At 36.3% G+C, this 24,144-nt stretch overlaps 1 protein-coding gene and 1 pseudogene across 8 annotated transcripts in view; one reads left to right on the plus strand and one right to left on the minus strand.

Moving 5' to 3' along the window:
* Positions 1-24,144, plus strand: part of TSGA10 (testis specific 10) — a 158,292-nt gene that overhangs the window by 101,858 nt on the left and 32,290 nt on the right. The gene's annotated exons all lie outside the window — the stretch shown is intronic.
* LOC122215955 lies at positions 8,510-9,664 on the minus strand (annotated as a pseudogene).

Here is a 24,144-nt window from a genome sequence, read left to right on the forward strand (position 1 = left end):
GCAGTCTCCAACTATAGGGGTGGATTTTTATGTCTCTCCTTGTCATTCTCTTATTTCTTGCCTTACATATGTTGACATATTGTCTTGTTAGGTGCATATACATTACAAATGGTTATGTCTTTTTTTTCTTCATTGCCAACTTTATTTTTTATTAACTTTTTAAAAAATTTAATTTCAGTATAGTTAACATACAGTGTTATGTTAGTTTCAGATGTACAATATAGTGATTCAACAATTGTATACATTACTCAGTGCTCATCATGATAAATGTACTTTTAATCCCTTCAACTGTTTTACCTATCCTCCCTCCTACCTCCCCTCTGGTAACCCTCGGTTTGTTCTCTATACTTAAGAGTCTGTTTTTTGGTTTGTCTCTTTTGTTGTTGTTCATTTGTTTTGTTTCATAAAGTCCACTTATGAGTGAAATCATATGGTATCTGTCTTTCTCTGACTGACTTATTTTACTTAGCATTATACTTTTTATCTCCATCATGTTGTTGCAAATGACAAGATTTCATTCTTTTTTATGGCTGAGTAAGATTCCATTATATATGGAGAGAACTAGAAATAGAAGCAGAAAGAAAAGAAAGGAGACAGAGAAAGAAAGAAATAAAGGAAAGAAAGAAAGAAAAAAGAAAGAAAGAAAGAAATCATCTTCTTTATCCATTTACCCTTTAATGAACACTTGGGTTGCTTCCATAATTTGGCTATTGTCAATAATAGTTCAGTAAACATAGGGGTGCATGTATCTCTTTGAATTGGTGGTTTTGTATTCTTTGGGTAAATACCCAGCGGTGGAGTTACTGATCATATAGTAGTTCTATTTTAATTTTAATTTTAATTTTGAAGAAACTCCATACTATTTTCCATAGTGGCTGCACCAGTTTGCATTCTCACCAACAGTACACAAGGGTTCTTCCTCCAAATCCTCACTAGTATTTGTTGTTTCTTGTGTTTTTGATTTCAGCTATTCCAACAGGTGTGAGGTGATAGTTCATGGTGATTTTGATTTACATTTGCCTGATGATTACTGACGTTGAGCATCTTTTCATGTGTCTGTTGGTCATCTGTATGTCTTCTTTGGAGAAATTTCTATTCAGGTCCTCTGCCTATTTTAATTGGATTATTTGTTTTTTGTTGTTGAGTTGTATAAGTTCTTTATATATTTTGGATACTAACCCTTTATGGGATATGTCATTTCCAAATTCCTTTTCCCATTCAGTAGGTAGTCATTTAGTTTTGTTGATTATTTTGTTTGCTTTGCAGAAGCTTTTTATTTTTATGTAGTCCCAGTAGCTTAATTTTGCTTTTTGTTTAGTTTTCCCAAAACCATTTGTTGAAGAGATTGTCTTTTTCCCATAGTATATTCTTGCCTCATTTGTCAAAGATTAATTAACTATATAATTATTGGTTTATTTCTGTGTTCTCTATTCTGTTCCATTGATGTATGTGTCTATTTTGGTACTGGTACCATACTGTTTTGCTTACTATAGATTTATAGTATATCTTGAAATCTGGGGTTGTGATACTTCCAATTTTGTTCTTTTTCATAATTGCTTTGGCTATTCTTTTATGGTTCCCATAACATTTTATGATTGTTTGTTCTAGTTCTGTGGAAAATTATGTTGATGTTTTGGTAGGATTGCTTTGGGTAGTATGGATATTTTAAAATATTGGTTCTTCCAGGAGAACCTGAGTGGCTCAGTCAGTTAGGCATCTGACTTTGGCTCAGGTCAAGATCTCGTGGTCTGTGAGTTCAAGTCCCACATCAGGCTCTGTGCAGACAGCTCAGAGCCTGGAGCGTGCTTCGGATTCTGTGTGTGTATGTGTGTGTATGTGTGTGTGTCTTTTTCTCTCTGCCCCTCCCCCTCTCCCTCTCTCTCTCACAAAATTAAATAAACATTAAATATATATATTGGTTCTTCCAATCCAGGATAATGGAATATGTTTCTATTGGCTTATGTCCTCTTAAATTTCTCTCATCAGTGTTTTATAGTTTTCAGAGTACAAGTATTTCACCTTCGGGGTTAATTTTATTCCTAGGCATTTTATCATTTTTGGTGTAGTTGTAAATGGCATTCTTTTCTTTTCTTTTTTTAAAGTTTATTTATTTGGAGAAAGAGAGCATGAATGGAGGAGGGACAGAGAGAGAGGGAGAGAGATAGAATCCCAAGCAGGCTCCACACTGTCAGCACAGAGCCTGACATGGGGCTTGAACTCACAAACCACAAGATCATGACCTGAACTGAAATGAAGAGTCGGATGCTTAACAACTGAGTCACCCATGCACCTGTAGAATTATTTTCTTAATTTCTCTTTCTGCTACTTGATTATTACTGTATAGAAAGTATATATATATAGTGTCATGTCATCTGAAAATAGTGAAAGTTTTACTTCTTCCTTACCAATTTCGATGCCTTTTATTCCTTTTTCTTGTCTCATTGCTGTGGCTAGGTCATCTAGTATTATGTTGAGTAAAAGTGGTAAGAGTGAACATCCTTGTCTTGTTCCTGATCTTAGGTGAAAAGCTCTCAGTTTTCACCATTGTGTATGATGTTAGCTGTGGGTTTTTCACATATGGCCTTTATTATGTTGTATGTTCCTTCTGAACCTACTTTGTTGAGGGTTTTTATCATGATTAAATGTTGTATTTTGCCATTTGCTTTTTCTGCATCTATAAAGGTGATCCATATGTTTTTTTTTTCTTTCTCTTGTAGAAGTGATATATCACATTGATTGATTTGCAAATATTGAACTACCCTTGCATCCCAGGAATAAATACCACTTGATCATGGTGAATGATTTTTTTCTATTGTATTGTTGGATTCAGTTTGCTAACACCTTGTTGCAGATTTTTGAATCCATGGTTATCAGATACATTGGCCTGGAGTATTCTTTTTGTAGTGTCTTTATCTGGTTTTGGTATCAGGGTCATGCTAGCCTCAGAATGAATTTGGATGCTTTCGTTTTTCTATTTTTTAAAATAGTTTGAGAAGAATAGGTATTAACTCTTCCTTAAATGTTTGGTAGAATTCACCTGGGAAGCCATCTGGTCCTAGACTTTTGTTACTTGGGGGTTTTTTGATTACTGAATCAATTTCATTGCTGGTAATTGGACTCTTCAAATTTTCTATTTCTTCCTGATTCAGTTTGATAGTTTTTATGTTTCTGGGAATGATCCATTTCTTCTAGTTTGTTGAATTTGTTGGCTTATAATTTTTCATAATATTATGTCATAATCCTTTGTATTTCTGTGGTGTCAGTTGTTATTTCTCTTTCATTTCTGATTTTATTTAGTCCTCTTTTTCTTGGTGAGTTTGACTTTCAGTTAGTTGGTTTTGGTGATCTTTCAAAGAACCAGTTCCAGGTTTCATTGTTCTATTGTTTTTTTAGTTTCTATTTCATGTATTTCTTGACTAATGTTTATTTCCTTCCTTCTGGTTTAGGGAATTTTGTTTTTTCTTCTTTTTCTAGCTCCTTTATGTGTAAGGTTAGTTTGTTTATTTGAGATTTTTCTTGCTTCTTCAGGTAGGCCTGTATTGCTGTAAACTTCCCTTTTAAAACAACCTTTCTACATCCCAAAGATTTTGGACCATTTTTTTTTCATTTTCCTTTTTCTCTATGTATTTTTTTATTTCCTCTTTAATTCCTTGATTGACCCATTCATTTTTTGGTAGCATGTTATTTAAACTCCATGTATTTGTGTTTTTTCCAGATTTTTTTCTTGTGGTTGATATTTAATTTCATAGTGTTGTGGTCAGAAAACATGCATGGTATGACTTCAATCTTTTTGAATTTGTTGAGACTTCTTTCATGGTCTCATATGTCATCTATTCTGGAGAATGTTCCATGTGCATTTGAAGGAATGTGTATTCTACTGTTTTAGTGTGGATTAATCTGAAGATATCTGTGAGGTCTATCTGGGCCGGTGTGTCATTCAAAGTCACTGTTTCCTTTTTGATTTTCTGTTTGGATGACCTATCCATTGGTTTAAGTGGGGTGTTAAAGTCCCCTACTATTACTGTTTTACTATCAATTACTTCCTTTGTGTTTTTTTATGTGTTGCCTTATATGTTTGAGTGCTCCATATTGGGTGCAATAATATTTACAATTGTTATATCTTTTTGTTGGATTGTTCCCTTTGATTATGTAGTGTCCTTCTTTGCCTCTTGTTATAGTCTGTTTTAACATCTATTTTCTCTGATGTAAATATCGCTACCCTAGCTTTCTTTTCACTTCCATTTGCATAATAAATGTTTCTCCATCCCCTCCCTTTCAATTTGCAGGTGTCTTTGGATTTGAAATGAGTCTCTTGTAGGCAGCATATAGATGAGTCTTACTTTTTTTATCCATTCTGTCACCCTTTGCCCTTGATTGGAATGTTTAGCTCATTCATATTCAGAGTAATTATTGATAGGTATGTACTTATTGCCATTTTATTACTTGTTTTACGGTTGTTTATGCCATTCTTCTCTGTTCCTTTCTTCTCTTGCTCTCTTTTCTCACAGTTTGTTCAGTTTCTTCAGTGATATACTTGGATTCCTTTGTCTTTATTTTTTGCATATCTGTTACTCATTTTTGTTTCATGGTTACCAATAGGTTTGTATATACCATCTTCTGTTTATAGCAGTCTACATTAAGTTGATGGTCACTTATGTTTGAACCCACTCTTTTCTCCTCTGCCCTGCAATGTTTTAGATATTTGGTGTCATACTTCAAAATCCTTTTATTTTGTGAATCCCTGACTGATTTGTATAGGTATACTTATTTTCACTCCTTTTGTGCTTCCTACTTTTCTTACTCCTGCTTATGGTCTTTCCTTTACCCTAAAGAGTCCTCTTTAACATTTTTTTGTAAAGCTGGTTTACTGGTCATGAATTCCTTTAACTTATTCTGGGAAACTCTTTATTTATCCTTCTATTCTCCTTCCTGGATAGAGTATTATTGGCTGAAGATTTTTCCTTTCAGCAATTATATCATGCCACTGCCTGCAGTTTCTGCTGAAGAATCAGATAGCTTTATGGAGTCTTCCTTGTATGTAACTATTTTCTTTTCTTTTGTTGCTTTAAAAATTCTCTGTTTATCACTACTTCCTGCCATTTTAATGATTATGTGTCTTGGTGTGGAACTCCTTAGGTTGATTTTGTTGCAGGCTCTCTGTGCCTCCTGGATCTGGATTTCTGTTTCCTTCCCCAGATGTGGGAACTTTTTAACTATTATTTAATCAAATAAAATTTTTGCCCTCTCTTCTATCTCTCTTCTCTTCTGGGATTCCTACGATGTGAATGTTATTATTCTTGATGGTGTCACTGAGTTCCCTAAGTCTATTTTCATTTTTTATTATTATTTTTCTCTTTCTTGTTCAGCTTAATTGCTTTCCATTTCTCTGTCCTCCAGGTCACTGATCTGTTCTTCTGGTTCCTCTAGTCTAGTATTTATTTCATCTAGTACATTTTAAGTTTTATTTATTGAGTTCTTCATCTCTGGTTCTTTTTTAAGTTTTTTGTTTCTTTATTGAGGGTCTTACTGAGGTCCTCCACTTTTTTCTCAAGTCCAGTAAGTATCTTTATGACCATTATTTTAAATTCTTGATCAGGCATATTGCTTATCTCTGTTTTGTGTAGGTGTTTTGCTGTGATTTTTGTCCTATTCTTCCATTTGGAACATTTTCTTGTCTCCTCATTGTGTATGTTTCCATGTGTTAGTAAAGTCAGTTTTGTTTCCTGCTCTTGAAGAGGTCCTGTAGTGCCCTACAGTGCAGTGTCCACTGTTCACTAGAACGTGGTGCTTCAGGGGTGTCTCTTATGTGTGTTGCATGTACTCTGCTGTTGTGACTGAACCACTTTTACCTTCAGTCCTATTGTCTGCAACGGCTCACTTTACTGTGGACAGGGGTTAGTCCCTATATGTTGTTAGTGGGCCAATTGGGGCCATCTTGGACTTACGTTGAGTCAGACTAGGTGTTTGATAGAGATGCAGTAGCACCAAACTGCAGGGTGCTTTCCCTATTTTGTCCCCTGAGAAGCTTTTGTTAGTGGGTAAGGCCTGCCCTCAGACTAGGTATCTGTCCCCAGCCTGTTGCTGGGGCCCCAGCTGGAGTTGTGTGTTTGGTTATCTTTCCCTCTTTCCCAGGCAGGAGTCACTTGGGAGTAGTGGTGGCCCCTGTCAGGGATGCTTGCCCACTATCAGGCTTGTGGCACTGCTTTGGATCGGCTCTGGCCAAGAGCATATCAAAGTTGGCAGGACCACAGAGAAACAGGGGTCAGGGCGGGTGGTGGTAGCAAGGTTTGCTTTGAGGGGGTGGATTTTCAGAACTGCTCAAGTCAGAAGTATGGTATGGCGTTAGCAGCACTGGTTTCTACAGATGTCTGTGTGCCTAGGCTGGGGGCAGGGGAGGGAAATGGTGCCCACCAGCTCCTTTGTTCCTGGAGAAGTCTCCCAGAGATCTCCATCACATGTCCTTAGATTAGTAAACAATCTCCCATATACCCCAGGTGTTTTTCAAACTGCTGCTTCAGTGCTGTATTTCTGCTGGGCCATTTGTTGTGCTGTGTCTTTGAGGGCAGGGACTCAGTTTCTTTTTGCCCTTCCAGCTCTCCCAGATCCAAGCCTGCTGATTTTTAAAGTTCCAAGGGTTAAGTCCTGCTGATTGTAAGAACTTGAAAAATTTGGCCCTTCTGGTTTTCAGAGCCAAATGTTATGGGCTTCGTCTTTCCTGCATGGGCTCCCCAGTGTGAGAGTCGATTCCTCTCTCCTCTCTGCACTCACGGCATTCCTCCCTCTAACAGAGAGCCCCACAGGTCGTTTAGCTTCCGATCATGTCTCTGCCCTTCCTACACTCTTCCTTGTGGCCTCTTCTCTGCATTTAGCTGTGGAGAGTCCATTATGCCAGTCTTTGGGTCATTTTCTGGGTTATTTACACTGATGTGTGTGTTACCTAGTTGTATCTATGGAACAAGGTGTGCTTAGGGTCTTCTTACTCCTTTATTTTCCCCAGAAGTCACAGATTGTTAGGCCTTGATAAATTTTTATAGTTCTGTAATGCCTCCTTTTTATCTCTGATAAGTTTCCTTTCTCTGAAATCAGCTTTGTCTGAAATTAATATAGTTCTTCCAGCCTTCCTTTGATTAGTGTTATCTTTTTTTTGTGTCTTTATATTAAAGTGAATTTCTTGTAAATAAATATATATATATATATAGTTGGCTTGATGTTCTGCATTAAAAAAAATTTTTTTTGAGAGAGTGAGAGCGTAAGTTGGGGAGGGGCAGAGGAAGAGGGAGAGAGAGAATCTTAGGCAGGTTCCATGCCCAGTGCAGTGGAGTCTAATGCAGGCTCAATCTCATGATCATGAGATCATGACCTGAGCTGAAATCAAGAGTTGGACACTTTACTGACTGAGCGAACCAGGTGCCTCTGACATTTTGTGTTTTAATTGTGTATATGTCCATTCGCATTTAAAGTGATTATTGATATGGTTGGATTAATATTTACCATATTTGTAACTATTTTCTATTCATTGTTCTATTCTTTGTTTCTTTTTTGTATTCCACTCATTTGTTAGCCTTTATGGTTTTAATAGAGCATTTTATATGATTCTGTTTTATCTCTTGTTAGCATATCAATATAGTTCTTTTTCTTTTCTTTTTTTTTAAGTAGGCTTCACACCCAGCACTGAGCCCAGTGCAGGGCTTGAAATTTTGACTTTGACACCAAGACCTGAACTGAGATCAAGAGTTGGCTGTTTAACCAACCGAGTCACCCAGGCACTCCAATATAGTTCTTTTTAAAAAACTTTTTTAAGTGGTAACCATAGATTTTTAATATACACTTAGAACTAAGTCCACTTTTAAACAACACTTTACAAGTGTAGGGATAATGCAGGTATCTTGAAATAGAGTGTTTGAAAATCTTTTCTCTTATTCTTTATAACATTGCTGTCAATCATTTTATTTATTCATAAGGTATAATTTTCCAATATATTGTTGCTATTATGTTGAACAAACTGTTATCTGCTAGGTCAGTTAAGAATAAGAAAAGTAAATGATTTTATTTCACTTTCGCTTATTCTTTTTCTGTTTTCTCTTCCTTAATTGACATAGATCTCAGTTCCTAACATATATCCTTTTCCTTCTCTGTGAAAATTTTCTTTTGACATTTCTTCTAAGGCACATCTACTAGCAACAAATTCATTTTGGTTTTGTTTGCCTTAGAAGGTCTATTTTTTCTTCACTTTGAAAGAATAGCTTTTCCAGATATAGAATTCTAGGTTGGTGGGATTTTTCCTTCAATACTTTATTATTTATTTATTTATTTATTTATTTATTTATTTATTTATTTTATTTTGTTTTATTTTATTTTATTTTTTTTAAAAGACACATTTATTCACCATCATGATCAGACTATTACATTTAGCAATCAACAGCATGGGTGCAAAAAAAAAAAAAATCTACATTAAAACCCTTTATTGGAATGCTTTACACTTTCCACAGAACAGAAACTAACCTGTTATACAATTAGTCACAAATACAGTCCTCAAGTTTTTTGCCCATACACATGAGTATTGTCTAAAACATGTCTTCTTTGTAGCAGCTAGGCCCTGCCACCACTGTGCTTGGCTGAGTTCACAAATCTGTTGTAACCTGTAGCTTCCCTGTCACTTCTCTGGCTCTCCTCTCCTGCTAAGCTTTGTTTCCTGGCAGTAATTAAAACCTTCTGCCACTGCCATAGCTACTGCTGCTGCTGGAACCGCCATAGCCACCTTGGTTTTGTGGTTTGGCAAAGTATTGGCCTCCACCACCATAGGGGCCAGAGCTTCTGCCTCCAAAATTTCCTCCTTTCATGGGTCCAAAATTTGAAGATTGATTGTTGTAATTGCCAAAATCATTATAGCTTCCACCACCTCCAAAGTTGCTTCCATCGTTACCAAATCCATTATAGCCATCCCCTTTGCCACCATATCCACCACCACCTCGACTGCCTCCAAAGCCACCTCGCCCACTGAAGTTTCTCCACGGCCAAAGTTGTCATTCCCACCAAAACCACCTCCACGACCACCACCGAAGTTCCCAGAACCACTTCGACCTCTTTGGCTGGAAGAAGCACTAGCCATCTCTTGCTTAGATAAAGCTTTCCTTACTTCACAGTTGTGGCCATTCACAGTATGGTATTTTTGAATGACAATCTTGTCTACAGAGTCATGGTCGTCAAAGGTCACAAAAGGAAAGCCTCTCTTTTTGCCACTGCCTTGGTCAGTCATGATTTCAATCACTTCAATTTTTCCATACTGTTCAAAATAATCTCTTAGATGATGTTCTTCAGTGTCTTCTTTAATGCCACCGACAAAAATCTTTTTCACAGTTAAGTGGGCACCAGGTCTTTGAGAATCTTCTCTCGAGACAGCCCTCTTTGGTTCCACAACTCTTCCATCCACCTTGTGTGGCCTTGCATTCATGGCTGCATCCACCTCTTCCACAGTAGCATAGGTGACAAACCCAAAGCCTCTGGAGCGCTTGGTGTTTGGATCTCTCATTACCACACAGTCCGTAAGCCTTCCCCATTGCTCAAAATGGCTCCTCAGACTCTCATTGGTTGTTTCAAAGCTCAAACCTCCAATGAAAAGCTTCCGCAGCTGTTCAGGCTCTTTGGGAGACTCTGACTTAGACATGACAATGGTGGGAGGGGAGACTTTTCACGATGCTTACTCAGCGGCATCCACAGGCAGAAAGGACCTTCAATACTTTAAATATTTTACTCCATTCTCTGCTTGTGTGCATGGTTTCTGAAGAGAAGTCCTGTAATTCTTATCCATGTTCAACTATAGGTAATGTGAGTTTTTCCCTTTGGCTTCTTCAGGATTTTATCTTTGCATTTTATTTTCTGCAATGTGAATACTATATGCTTACATGTAGACTTTTTGCCACTTAGTGTTCTCTGTGTTTCCTGGATTGTTGGTTTGGTGTCATTAATTTTTGCAATTTGTTATTTATTTTTTTTAACATTTATTTATTATTGAGAGACAGACACAGAGTGTGAGCAGGGGAGGGGTAGAGAGATGGGGAGACACAGAATCTGAAGTAGGCTCCAGGCTCTGAGCTGTCAGCACAGAGCCAGATGCGGGGCTCGAACTCATGAACTGTGAGATCATGACCTGAGCTGAAGTCGGTTGCCCAACCAACTGAGCCACCCAGGCGCCCCTGTTATTATTACTTTAAATATTTCTTTTGTTCCTTTCTCTCTTATATTTCTGATAGTTTCATTATGTGTGTATTATACCTTTTTAAATTGCCTTAAAATTTTTGGGGGCCCCTGGGTGGTTCAGTCAGTTGGGCATCTGACTTTGGCTCAGGTCATGATCTTGCAATTCATGAGTTCAAGCCCTGCATCAGGCTCTGCGCTGACGGCTGAGAGCCTGGAGCCTGCTTCAGATTCTGTGTCTACCTCCCTCTCTCTCTACCCTGCCCCCACTCACACTCTGTCTCTCTCTGTCTCTCAAAAAAACAAATAAAATGTCAAAAAAAAATTAAAAACAAATTGTCTTACAATTTTTGAAGATTTTCTTCTTCTTTTTCCTTTATATTTTCTCTTTGAATTTCAGTTTGGGAATTTGTATTGGATTTTCAAGCTCACCAGTTTGTTCATAAGCTGGTTCCGGTCTGATGGTGACCCCATCAAAGGCCTTCTTCATTTCTGTTAGTTACAGTGCTTTTGATTACTAGCATTTCCTTTTAAGCTCTTAAGAGTTTCCACCTCTCTGTTTACATTACCCATCTGTTCTTGTATGTTGTCCAGTTTTTCCGTTAGAGCCCACAGAATACTGATTGTAGTTATTTTATATTCCTTGTCTAATAATTTCCAAATCTCTGCATATACAAGTCTTATTCTGTTACTTTCTTTGTCTTCTCAGACTATGTTTTTTGCCTTTGAGTATGTCCTGTAACTTTTTTTTGAAACCAAATATGTTGTATTGGGTAAAAGTTACTGAGGTAAATAGGTCTTTAAGAGTGAAGTTTTATGTTTATCTGTGAGTTAGGTTGTGATTACCATTTATTGTAACTGTACATGTCAAAGCTAAATTTTTCTCTTGTTCTTTTTGTTTTCTCTATTGTCTTCGGGTTCACTTAGAGACTTCTTAAACAGAGTCTGAACCTTGTAGTTGTTTCAACTGTAATCCCTTGTTATTACACAGGAGGCTTGTCGATGTGGTAGTAAGTTGTGGGTGGAGGAGAAGCATTCTATAATCCTATGATTAGGTCATAGTCTTTCAGTGGGCTTGTGTCTCTGGGATGTGACCTTCACAAATATTTCTCAGCCTTTTTTTCTTTTCTTCTTTTTTTTAATGTTTATTTATTTTTGAGAGAGAATCAGAGTACGAGCTGGGGAAGGGCAGAGAGAGAGGGAGACACAGAATCCGAAGCAGGCTCTAGGCTCTGAGCTGTCAGCATAGAACCCTATGTGGGGCTTGAACTCACAAACTATGAGATCATGACCTGAGCTAAAGTCAGACACTTAACTGACTAAGCCACCCAGGTGCCCCATCCTTTTTATTTTTCTTAGGTGATATGGGAAAGCTGAAGAGTATCTGAGTTAGGTATTCCATTCCTCCACATTGATTAGGCTCTGTTCAAATCATGGTTATGCTCTGAAGAAATCATCTCCCTTGAGGGCAGACCTTTGTCAAGGAGAACAGGATGCTCTAGGATTATTTCAAAATGGCTATTTTTCTCCTCACTTTGCCAAAAGCATGTGAGAATTTTTCTCTGAAAATTTGTTGGGTTCTTAGAGATGAAAATAATGAAAATGTGGGGGCTTCCCTAAAGCTGGGACCCCAGGAGGTTTTATCTCTCAAGCTAGTCTATGCTCACTCTCCCAATAAATAGTCAGTTACTGCATGTGGCTAGCTTCAGTGTCACTTTCTGTTCCTGGTAAGCTGTGATTCTCCGTACTTACCTTTATCTGCATTTGGGGGAGTAGTGGTTTGTTCTATGTTCTTAATTCTTTGATTGATCAAAGAAGAGTTATTATTGTCAGATTTTCAGCTTTGTTTCATCTTGTGAGGTTGGGAGTCATGATTTCCAAGCTCTTTGCATGCTAGAACAGAAACCAAAGTGCTATTTGTTTATATCTTTAGTGACTTGTTAGATTATTTTAGTGAAGTCTGTTCCTCCCCTTCTCCTTGCAATATGAAGCCTCTGATGTTTCTCAAAAGGGGCAGCCTTAGGTATGTTCACAGTTACCCTGGAATGACTATGGTTTTAGTGAGTCCTTTTTGATTATCTTGCTTCCAGACTACATTCACCTGTTAAGCTCCATAAATTCTTGGCTGTTTGTTTTATTGTTTTCAACAGCGCCCTCAAGCATAAATTGATTCACACACTGATTCAAGTAAATTTGGGTTCCATTATAGGGATAGGTTTTTAGTTCAGTATTTGAGTTTTTCTGACCTGAGAATGCTCTTCTTAGCAGCCTCGTTCCTTGATTCTCTCTGGTAAAGTAGCTGACCTATGGTTTATTTTATATCTATAAAGAGTTTACCACTGTTCTGTATTTCTTTTCGCCATACCCTCCAAATCTTTTCACCAGACCCTTCATTCTTGAGACTGTCCTGGGCTTGAACTTCCCCACAGTCTATTAAAAATGAAGGAAATCCCAGGGCACGTGGGTGGCTCAGTCAGTTAAGCGTTCAACTCTTGATTTCAGCTCAGGTCATGACTTTAGGGTTCGTGAGTTTGGGCCCTGCATCTTGGGGTTCTCTGACTCCCTCTCTCTCTGCCCCTACCCTGCTCACTCTCTCCTCTCAAAATGAATAAATAAACTTAAAAAAAGTTTTAAAAACAAATGAAGGAAGTCCCTTTGGAAGAACTTAGGAACTTCCTGTTTTATGGCCTCCCTCTCTTCACGGGCACAATCTCTGAGCCATGGCTCTCAAGCTTGTATGAAGACAGTGGTGCACTTCTCTTTGAGTGGCATGCCTACTTTAGGATCTAGGCACTTGGTAGGGATGGTGGAAAGTGTGACTGTAGCCCCTGGCCTTATTGTCATGCATCTGCAAGTATGGAACCCCCTATTTATGAAAAACCTGTGTCAAGGAGAATCAGAGGCATAATATTCTTACTAAGCCACAAATAAGATAGAACTGCGAGCCTGTGTGTAAAGAATGGGCATAAGAAGGGAGCCCCCATTTCCTAGAAATACTTGCCAGGAACTTAGCCTTTTAAACAAATAGCTTGAGATGGGATGAGAAAAGCTGATATCCTGTCTCTCCTGGAAAGATAGTTTAGTTCCTGACCAGGTACTGAGGGGAGAGGAAGCACTGTTCTTGGATGCATCCCATCTGTAGTGGGTTTTCCTTTATGCTTAGCTGGGAGTAAGGAGGGAATAGGTCATAGTTCAGATGCCGCAGACTTTCACTGTTCCTAGTTTAGTTAGTTTTCTTGAAAATGTTACTTCATCTACTATATGTCCTTAGGACCCTTTCCAGAACCTATTTAAAGACAAGGTAAAGTTGGTTTTTTATAATTTTCACTAATTTCTCTAGGGAGTGATTCTGCCACACTGCCATGCCAGAAGTGGAATCTTTACCTTATACAGTTGATATGTTTTAATTTTATTTTATGTGAATATAATTTTCTAATTACTCTTATGTTATTTTGTACCATTTAATTTTCAATATTTGGAGATTAAATAAATATCTTTCCAGTTATTGATTTTTCAGTCTTTTGTATTAATTGAGGCTTTGTTATGTACAATGTAATCATCTTACTGGATGTTCCATGTACACTTAAAAGGAAAGTGCATTCTTTTCTTTATGATGAAATGTTCTATAATTGTCAATTGGGTCAAGTTTTTCAATTCTTGTCCTACTGAATCTCTATTTACTTGTTCTACCACTTATTTAGAGAAGAGTATTGACATCTCCAACTGTATTTGTGCATTTGTATTTCTTCTTTTATTTATATCATGTTCATGTATTTGAAGGTATGTTTTTGATATATATAGATTTAGGGTTATTATTACTTCATATATATGTATATATATATGTATATATTTAATTTTTTTTTTTAATTTTTGAGAGAGAGAGAAAGACACAGAGTATGAGCAGGGAGGGGTGGAGAGAGAGAAGGAGACACAGAATCCGAAGCAGGCTCTAGACTCTGAGCTGTCAGCAGAGAACCTGATGCGGGACTCAAACTCGTGAACCACGAGATCATGACCTGAGCTGAAGTTGGATGCTTAATTGACTGAGCCACTCAGGTGCCCCAGGGTTAAGAAGTAATAACTTCTTAGTGAATTCATCCCTTTACCCATTATAATGTTTCCTATCCTGTAGTATAGTTTATGAAATATTAATATAACCACTTTAGCCTTCTTAAGATTATTTTTTTGAATGGCATATCTCTTTCCATGCTTTTGTTTCTAATTTTTCTAGGTTTTTATGTTTAAAACATATTTCTTTAAACAGCATATGGTTGGATCTTGCTTTTTGTAGCCAATCTTACAATTCATCTTTATCCATTCATCTATTGATGAATTTGTGGATTGCTTCCATATCTTGTCTATTGTGAATAATTCTGTACTAAACGTAAGGGTGCATATGTATTTCCAAATTAGTGTTTTTCTTTTCTTTGGGTAAATACCAAATAGTTGAATTACTGGATCATTTGGCATTTCTATTTTTAATTTTTTTGAAGAAACTTCATACTGTTTCCCACAGTGGCTGTACCAATTTAAATTCCTACCAACAGTGCATGAAGGTTCCTTTTTCGTCACATCCTCAGTAACACTTGTTGTTTTATTGTTTTTTTATTTTTTATTTTTTTAATGTTTATTTTTGAGAGAGACAGAGTGTGAGTGGGGAAGGGGCAGAGAGAGAGAGGGAGACACAGAATCTGAAACAGGCTCTAGGCTCTGAGCTGTCAGAACAGAGCCCGCTGCGGGGCTTGAACTTGGAATGGTGAGATCATGACCTAGGCTGAAGTCGGACGCTTACCGACTGAGCCACCCAGGCGCCCCTGTTGTTTTATTGTTTTATGGGTTTTTTTATTTTAGCCATTCTGACAGGTGTGAGGTGATATCTTTATGGTTTTGATTTGTATTTCCCTGATGCTTAGTGATGTGCATATTTTCATGTCTGTTGGCCATCAATATGTCTTTTTTGGAAAAAGTTCTATTCAGATTCTGCCCATTTTTTAATTGGTTTATTTGTGGGTTTTGTTGTTGTTGTTGAGTTGTATAAGTTCTTTATATATTTGGGATATTAACCCCTTATCAGATATATATATATATATATATATATATATATATATATATATATATATATACATATACATATATGTATACATATATGTATATATATACATATATATACATATATGTATACATATATGTATATACACACACACACATATATACATATGTATATATATACATATATATATGTATATATATCTTTTGGAAAAGAAAACATTTAATTGTCATTTTTTCCCCCTTTTTATTTCTTTTTCCTATTTTTTTACTTTACATCCAAATTAGGTAACATATAGTACAGCAATGATTTCAGGAGTAGATTCCTTAGTGCCCCCTTACCCATTTAGCCCATCCCCCCTCCCACAACCCCGCCAATAACCCTCAGTTTTTTCTCCATATTTATGGGTCTCTTATGTTTTGTCCCTCTCCTTGTTTTTATATTATTTTTGTTTCCCTTCCCTTATGTTCATCTGTTTTGTCTCTTAAAGTCCTCATATGAGTGAAGTCATATGATATTTGTCTTTCTCTGACTGGCTTATTTCACTTAGCATAATACCCTCCAATTCCATCCATGTAGTTGCAAATGGCAAGATTTCTTCCTTTTTGATTACCGAGTAATGCTCTGTTGTATATATATACCACATCTTCTTTATCCATTCATCCATTGATGGACATTTGGGCTCTTTCCATACTTTGGCTATTGTTGATGGTGCTGCTATAAACATTGGGGTACATGTGTCCCTTCGAAACAGTACACCTGTATCCCTTGGATAAATACCTAGTAGTGCAATTTCTGGGTCATAGGATAGTTCTATTTTTAATTTTTTGAGGAACCTCCATACTGTTTTCCAGAGTGGCTGCCCCAGCTTGCATTACCACTAGCAGTGCAAAAGAGATTCTCTTTCTCCACATCCTCCCAACATCTGTTGTTGCCTGAGTCGTTAATGTTAGCCATTCTGACTGGTGTGAGGCGGTATCTCATTGTGGTTTTGATTTGTATTTCCCTGGTAATGAGTGATATTGAGCATTTTTTCATGTGTTTGTTGGCCATCTGGATGTCTTCTTTGGAGAAGTGTTTGTTCATGTCTTTTGCCCATTTCTTCACTGGATTATTTGTTTTGGGGGCATTGCGTTTCATAAGTTCTTTATAGATTTTGGATACTAACCCTTTATCTGATATGTCGTTTGCAAATATCTTCTCCCATTCCATTGGTGGCCTTTTAGTTTTGCTGAATGTTTCCTTCGCTGTGCAGAAGCTTTTTATTTTGATGAGGTCCCAGTAGTTCATTTTTGCTTTTGTTTCCTTTGCCTCCAGAGACATGTTGGGTAAGAAGTTGCTGTGGCTAAGGTCAAAGAGGTTTTGCCTGCTTTCTCCTCGAGGATTTTGATGGCTTCCTGTCTTACATTTAGGTCTTTCATCCATTTTAAGTTTATTTTTGTGTATGGTGTAAGAAGGTGGTCTAGGTTCATTGTTCTGCATGTCGCTGTCCAGTTTTCCCAGCATCACTTGCTGAAGAGACTGTCTTTATTCATTAGATGTTCTTTCCTGCTTTGTCAAAAATTAGTTGGCCATATGTCTGTGGGTCTATTTCTGGGTTCTCTATTCTGTTCCATTGATCTGAGTGTCTGTTTTTGTGACAGTACCATACTGTCTTTATGATTATAGCTTTGCAATACAGCTTGAAGTCCGGGGGTTTTCAGTATGTATAGTATCATGTCTTCTGTAAATAGTGAAAGTTTTACTTCTTCCTTACCAACTTGGTAGCCTTTTATTTCTTTTCCTTATCTGATTGCAATAGCTAGGATTTCCAATACTGCATTGAATAAAAGTGGTGAGAGTGGACATCTTTTCTTATTTCCTATCTTAGAGAAAAAGCTCTCAATTATTCACCATTGAGTATGATATTAGCTATGGGTTTGTCATATATGGTTTTATTATGTTGAGGTTTGTTACCTGTAGACCCTCTTTATTGGGAGTTTTATCATGAATGGATGTTGAACTTTGTCAAATGCTTTTTCTACATCTATTGAGATGATCACATGGTTTTTCTCTTTCATTTTTTTAATGTGGTGTGTCACATTGATTGATTTATGAATCTTGAACCATCCTGGTGTCCCCAGAGTACGTCATAATTGATTGTTGTGAAGGAGCCTTTAACGCATTGTTGAATGTGTTTTGGTAATATTTTGTTGAAGATTTTTGTATCTGTATTTATCAGGATATTGGCCCTTAGTTTTACTTATTTATTTACTTTTGTAGTGTCTTTTGGTTTCATATGAGAGTAATGCTGGCTTTGTAAAATGTATTTGGAAGCCTACCTTCCTCTTCTACTTTTTGAAATAGTTTGATGACAATAGGTATTAACTGTTCTTTAATTGTTCAGTAGAATTCACCTGTGAAGCCATTGGTCATGGACTTTTTTTGTTGGAGTGTTCTGATTACCAATTCAGTTTTGTTAATAGTAGTTCTGTTCAGATTTTCTACTTCTTTCTGATTCAGTTTTGGAAATTGTATATTTCTAAGAATTTGTACATTTCTTCTAATTTGTGCAATTTGTTGACATGTAGTATTTTATAACAGACTTATTATCCCTTGTATTTCTGTGGTGTCAGTTGTTACTTCTCTCTTTCATGTCTTGTTATTTACTTGGGTCTCCTTTTTTTCTTGAAGAGTCAGACTAAACGCTTTTCAAAATACCAGCTCTTAGTTTTATTGATCTTTTTATTGTTTTTTAGTTTCTATTTCATTCATTTCTGTTTTGATCTTTATTATTTCCTTCCTTCTAGTAACTTGGGGCTTTGTTTGTTCTTTTCCTAGTTCCTATAGATCAAAGGTTAGGTTGTTTATATGAAATTATTCTTGTTTCTTGAGGTAGGCCTGCATTACTGTAAATTTTCCTCTTAAAACTAATTTTCCTGTGTTCTGAAGATTTTGAACTGTTGTGCTTTCACTTTCATTTGTCTTGAGGTGTTTTAAAATCTCTTTGATTTTTTTTGTTGTTGTTGTTGACTCATTTGTTATTTAGTGGAATGTTGTTTAGCACTCACATTTTTTGTGGGTTTGTGTTTTTGTTTGGTTGGGGTTTTTTTAATTTAGTTTTTTTTTTTTTCTTGTAGTTACTTCTGGTTTCTTACCATTGTAGCCAGAAAAGATACTTGATATGTTTTCAGTCTTCTCAAATTCATTGAGAATTTTTTTTTCGTGGCCTAACATATGATCTGTCCTTGAGAATGTTCCATGTGCATTTGAATGTGTATTCTCTTGTTTTTGGATGGAATGTTCTATGTATAACTGTTAAGTTCATCTGGTCTAATATGTCATTCAAAGACCCTGCTTCCCTATTAATTTTCTCTCTTGATGATCTATCCATTGCTATAAGTGGGGTGTTCAAGTTCCTTCCTATTATCGTATTACTGTCAATCACTATCTTTATATCTGTTAATATTTGTTTTATGTATTTAGGTGTTCCAATGTTTGGTGCGTAGATATTTATGACCGTTATATCCTCTTGTTGGATTGATTCCTTAATCATTATATAATATACTTCTTTGTCTCTTATTACAGTCCTTGTTTTATAGTCTATTTTGTCTGATATAAATAAGGCTTCCCTGGCTTTTTTTTTCCACTTCCATTTTCATGGAATATTATTTTTCCATCCCTTCACTTTCAGTCTGTATGTGTGTTTTAGGTTTGGACTGAGTATCTTACAGGCATCCTGTAGATAGGTCTTGTTTATCCATGCCATCACCCTATGTCTTTTCATTGGAGCATTCAGACCATTTAGATTTAAAGTAATTATTGATAGGTATATACTTATTAGTTAATTGTTTTATTGTCGTTTTGTAGTTCTTGTCTGTTTCTTCTCTTGCTCTCTTTCCCTGTGATTGGTGTTATACTTGACTTTCCTTTTCTTTATTTTTTTTGTGTATCTATTATAGGTTTTTGGTTTGTGGTTTCCATTAGGTTCACATATAACGTCATAAGTATGTAGCAGTCTATATTAAGTTGATGGTCACTTAACTTCTAATGCATTCTAAAAGAACTTTATTTTTATTCCCTCCTTCCCTTCATATTCGTATTTTATGAATATGTTGTCATGTTTTACATATTTTTATTTTGTGAGTTTCACTGACTACCTTTTTAAGATATAATTGATTTTACTACTTTTCCCTTTTAACTTTCATACTAGCTTTGTAAGTGACTACTACTTTTACTGTATATTTACTTTTACCCATGAAATTCTTTCCTTTTATAATTTTCTTGTAATTGTGGGATTTTCTACTTAAATTAAGTTCCTTTATCATTTCTTGTAAGGCTGGTTTAGTGGTGGTGAACTACTTTAACTTTCATTTGTTTCAGAAATTCTTTATCTCTCCTTCAATTCTGAATGATAACCTTGCTGAGTAGAGTATTCTTGGTTGTAGGTTTTTTCTTTTCAGGACTTTGAATATACCATGCCACTCTCTTCTGGCCTGCAAAGTTTCTGCTGAAAATCAGCTGGTAGCTTTATGGGGTTTGCCTTGTATGTAACTAGTTTCTTCTCTGTTACTGTTTTAAAAATTCTCTTTAGGGTGCCTGAGTGGCTCAATTGGTTGAGTGTCTGAATCTTCATTTTGGTTCAGGTCATGATCCCAGGGTTGTAGGACTGAGCTCTATTTTGGGCACCATGCTGAGCATGGAGCCTGCTTAAGATAGTCTCTTTCTCTATTTCTCTCTCTTTCTTTCTTTCTCTCTCTTTCCTTCTCTCTCTCTCCTCCCCTCCCCTGCTCTTGCATGCACTCTCTTTCTTTCAAATAAATAAAAATAAATAAAAGTCTCTTTATCTTTAATCTTTGACATTTTAACTAAGTCATGATGTGGAACTCTTTGGGTTCATCTCATTTGGAACTTTCTGTGTTTCCTGAACCTGGATGTCTGTTTCCTTCCTAAGGTTAGGGAAGTTTTTAGATATTACTTCTTCCAATAAGCTTTCTATCCTTTTCTCCCTCTTCTCCCTTTGGAACCCCTATAATGGGAATATTTTTTCACTGGATGTTGACTAAGAGATCCTTTAACCTATGCTCATTTTTAAAATTCCTTTTTCTTTTTGTTGTATAGCTTGGGTACTTTCTATTACCCTGTTTTCCACATTGCTGATTCATTCTTCTCTGTCTTCTAATCTATTGTTGATTCCATCTAGTGTATTTTTTCATTTTGGTAATTATATTTTTCAACTCTAATTGGTTCTTTTTTAATATTTTCTATCTCTTTGCTGAAGTTCTGAGTTCATCCAGTCTTCCCTCCAGTGTAATGAGCATGTTTATTATCATTACTTTGATATTTTTGTCAGGTAGGTTGGATATTTCCACTTCATTTAGTTTTTTTTCTAAGGCTTTGTATGTTTCCTTTTATTTGGAGCATATTTCCTCTGTCTTAATTTCCCTTGACTTTCTATGTTTATTTCTATGAATTAGGCAAAACAACTACTTTTCCTAAACTTGAAGTAACTTTCTTGTGTATGATCTTTCCCTTTGTAGGCTGGGTGTGTCTGGTGAATTTCACTGGCTGGCTCAAGCTGTGGCTGGATGGGCTGGGGGATCTGGGACACTCAGTGCTGGGGCTGCCCTGGTGGGATGACTGGAGCTAAAGTGAACGTGGTTTTGGGCAGTCCTGGGATTCTCTGCACAGAGGGCATCTTGGTTGGACAGTTGAAGCTGAAGTGAGTGGAAGCTTAAGTGGTCCTGGGACTCCTTGTACAGAGGGCACTCTAGCAGGACAGCTGAAGCTGAAATGCTGAAATGGGTACAAGTCGGGGCGGTGGGGGGAGGTGTCTTTCTATATAGAAGGCATTATGGTATGATGGCTGAAATTGATATGGGTGCAAGTTGGGGCATTCCACGGGTGGGGCACCTTGGCAAGTTGCTGGAGCCAATGCTGGTGTGGGCCTGGAGTGTTCCAGGATGCTTTGTGCCTGTGCCACCTTGCCTGCCTTCTTTTATAGTGAGTTTTAAATATTATATTCTATCTTAATTATGGTCATATAAGCCATACATCTTTTTTTTAAACTTCTTTTTCTACAGTATATACCATGCGTCTCTTAATTGTCATAGTCTACCTTCAAATAATATATTACTTCATAGTACACTTTTATTTCCTATGTCCTATCATTTATCCTAATGTTCTTACATTTTACTTCTTCATATATTGTGTTCCCCATAGTGCATTATTATTATTTTCACTTTAAACTCATCATTTCACTTTAAATAAATTAAAATGTGAGGTGAATGAAAGGCTTTTTTATTCATCCACATATTTACTTTTTTTTTTTCTCTTCATTCCTTTGAGTGGATCCAAGTCTTCATTGACTCTCATTTTCTTTTTGCTAGAAGAATTTCTTTTAAACATTTCTTGCAGTTCTGTTGGCATCAACTCAGGTCTTATTTGTGTTAAAAAGTGTTTATTTCACCTTCATTCCTGAAGAATGTATTTGCTGAGTAGAGAATTACAAGTTGGTAGGAATTGTTTTTGCTGTTGTGGTTTGTTTTTTTGAGCACTTTGGCAAAGTTGTTTCTTTTTTCTTAAAGTTTTAATTTAAATTCCAGTAGGTTAACATACAGTGTAATATTAGTTTAAGGTGTACAATAAAGTGATTCAACAATTCTGTACAACACCTGGTGCTCATCACAGGTGAACTCCTTAATCCCTGTTACCTATCCCCACTGAACTTCCTTCTTGTAACTATCAGTTTGTTCTCTATAGGTAAAAGTCTGTTTCTTGGTTTGCCTCTTGCTCTTTTTCTTTTTCCTTATATTCTGCCTTGTGTAGTTTCTAGACAGAAATCTGAAATCAAGTTCAGCTGGTTAATTTTTTTTTTCTCTTTACCCCTGGCTTTCAGCAATAGAATGTTCCACAGTTGAAATTAATGTTGTTTTCCTTATGTTTATAATATTTCATTATAAGTTTCATCGAATTTAGAAAATATTTGACCATTATTTCTTAAGATATTTTTTGTTTCTTACTCTTTCTCATATTTTCCTGGAACTCGAATTGAAAGTACATTAGATACTTGATATTGCTCAACAGATCATTAATAATCTATACATTTTTCCCCGATCTTCTTATCTTTTTGCCTCACTTTGTATAGTTGCCATTTTTTGTGTCTTCACATTTAGTGATCTTCTGACATATCTGAGATGCTGTTAATTCCATTCAGTGAAGTTTTTATTTCAGAGATTGTATTTTCATCTTCAGGTAGTCCATTTGGTTCTTTTGAATGTATTTTACTTCTTCTTTTTTTCCCTTTAAGTCCTTAAATGCCTATTTAGTGCATTTTTGTATTTGTTTTAATGTCCTTGTTTGCTAATTTCATTATGTCTGACACATTTGATTCTGTGTTGACTGACTTTTCTCTTGATTATGGATCTCATCTTCCTACTTCTGGCCCCACTTAGTGAGTTATGATTGTATTCTGGATGTTGTTAATTTTACATTGTTGAGAACTGGATTTTAAAAGTATTGGATTTATCTTGCCAAACTAAGTTACTTGACATTCACTTTATTTTTTTGAGGATTATTTATAAACTCCTTAGGATAGCTCTAGAATAGGGATAACCTTTACCCTCTACTAAGATGTGATTTTCGTGGGTTCTCTATTGAGTTCCTACTTTTCTGTTGAATGCCTTGTATAGTCAGTGACATCAAAGTGTCTCCACTCTCGATGATGAGATTTTGAATGCATTCTGGCCCTATGTCAGATGTGGGAATTGCCTAGCTCACAGTTTTCCTGATAATTGTTCTTTTCTAGGAAGTTCTTTTCCTGGCTTCATTCATGAGTTTCACTCATGTATGTGCAGATTTCTGGAACTCCATCTCTGCATAGCTCCCTTTTCTCTGGTGATCTGCTCCACAAATTCTAGACACCTTGGCTTCCCTGAATTCTGATATTTATCTTTCAAACTCATTGATATAATTAGACTGTGTTTTGGTTCCTTTTCCTTCATCATCCAGAATTTGCACCTAAGCAAGATGCTATGGCAACGATAGGGTTCACCTTGTTTGTTTTCTTTCCCTTAGAGATCATAGTTCTCTGCTACCTATCCATTGTGTGTAAACAAGTTTTTCTTCCTATATTTTGTCCATTTGTCTAGTTGTTTATGACATTGGGTTAATTCAGACCATATTACTATCTCTTGTATCATGGATGATAGCTGTTTTAAAGCCCTTGTTAATACCATGACCTTTGTCAATTTTTAATCTATTTACATTGACTGATTTGTATCCTGCTGTAGGTTACATTTCTGCAACTTCACGTGTCTGGTATTTTTTAAATTGGGTGCTGGACATTGTGAATTTTACTTTGTTGAATGTTAGACTTTGTCGTTTTCCTTTTAAGAGTGTTATATTTTTCCTGGCAGGATGTTAAATTGCTTGCAGATCAACCGATACTTTCGAGATTATCTTTAAGCTTTGATGGGGCAGGTTTAAATTAGCTTTTTCTCTAAGACTAGTATAACCCTACCACTATGGTGTGACCCTTCTGTGTTCTCTATTAAGTGCCCAACCAGGGTGTTCATTAAGGACTCTTCATTTCAGCAGGTTCAAACACATTTTCCCAGCTGTGTATCAGCTGTGGTTTTGTTTACTTTAGAGCTCTCTGGGGGTTCTTTCCCAGCCTTCTAGAGTTTGACTCTATATATTCATGGCTGAGTGTTCAGTATCAGACTCAAGGAAACTCCTGGGGAAATTTCTGGATGTCTTTTTGTGTGTGTAGACACTTCATTTCTGAAATTATACCCCACACATTTCACATGCTTATTTCTGTCTCCTCATATCAGCATATCAATGGTGCTTTGATTGAAATTTCTTTCCCTGAACTGAAGACTGGAAAATTGTCTCCTGATAGAAAGCTGGAATGATTGTAG

The sequence above is a fragment of the Panthera leo genome, chromosome A3, assembly GCF_018350215.1.
Source record: "Panthera leo isolate Ple1 chromosome A3, P.leo_Ple1_pat1.1, whole genome shotgun sequence".
NCBI classification, from domain to species: Eukaryota; Metazoa; Chordata; class Mammalia; order Carnivora; family Felidae; genus Panthera; species Panthera leo.